This window comes from Chrysochloris asiatica, unplaced genomic scaffold, assembly GCF_000296735.1.
Source record: "Chrysochloris asiatica unplaced genomic scaffold, ChrAsi1.0 scaffold00203, whole genome shotgun sequence".
Lineage (NCBI taxonomy): Eukaryota > Metazoa > Chordata > Mammalia > Afrosoricida > Chrysochloridae > Chrysochloris > Chrysochloris asiatica.
The window spans coordinates 4418839-4420005 of NW_006408721.1; positions in this window are offsets into that span (position 1 = coordinate 4418839).

Here is a 1167-nt window from a genome sequence, read left to right on the forward strand (position 1 = left end):
TGTGGTACATACACACAATGGAATACTATGCTACCTTGAAGAATAATAAAGAAGCTGCAAACCACCAGTTAACATGGATGAACCTTGAGGGCATTATGTTGAGTGAAATTAGTCAATCCAAAAAAGAGAAATACTGCATCGGACCACTACGTAAAAGACTAAGAAATAGAATCCATACTGAAGAGTAGGGGTGGGGATTCTTTGCTGATTGCTGGGATGTTGGCAGTGGGGTAAGAGGAGGGACAGAAAGGTAGAGCACAGGGCAGGGAATAGACATAGGATAGTTTGGCTGCTGGGGAGGGACACAGTATACAAAAAGGAAGAGGGGAATGGAAGAACAAAGCGGAAGGGAGAACAAGTAGGCAGGCTGCATGGGCTAAGTGGGACAGAGGTAAATAATAATGTATGCACAACCTTGGAACAACAGGGCTCTGGGGTACACGGATTGAGACATGGCTGGAATAGGGAAAAGGGGAGAAATAGTGTTAAGATGCTTGGCTGTCTACTCAATCTTGGTTTTCCTTGCATTACATTATAAAATAGACACTGGAAGGGGAGCGAAAGGAAAAGCCAGAAATAACACCATAGAAAGCTTGTAAGTCCGTCTTCTGCCTATAACTGATTAGAATACCTAAAACGGGGATACAATGTGCCCAATGAAGGAGGCTACCTGTGGAGCCTCTGCATTACATAAGACTATAGATGGAATCCTGAACAGCATCCAGAATCTTCAGAAGTGGGAAAATTCCCCCTGAGAGGACAGGCAAACCAGCCTGGAGTGGCTAGAAGAACAGAAGATAACCTCTTGAAAGAAAGAGGGACACAAAAAATACAAAACAATAGAGGCAGACCGACTGATTACTACAAGAACAAGCAAGTTGCCTTCCCAGGAGACATCAAGGCAAGCGGTCAGGTCCTCTCAGAGTAAACCCCCTTCCAAGACTAAGACTCAATGGGAATACAAGCTCTGATGGGTGACCACATTGGTCACCAATAAGGGGAAGTGAGGGAAAAACAACTATGAAGTTGCGAGCTAAGCCCTACAAAGTTCAATAGACCCCTGTGAACCCAGGTGGAGGTCTGGTTGGCCAGCAGTGTGGCAAGACCTCTTGGGCCCAGAGTCAGTGACATAGCCATGGAGGACTGGAGTGGAGAGTGAAGTGTCCA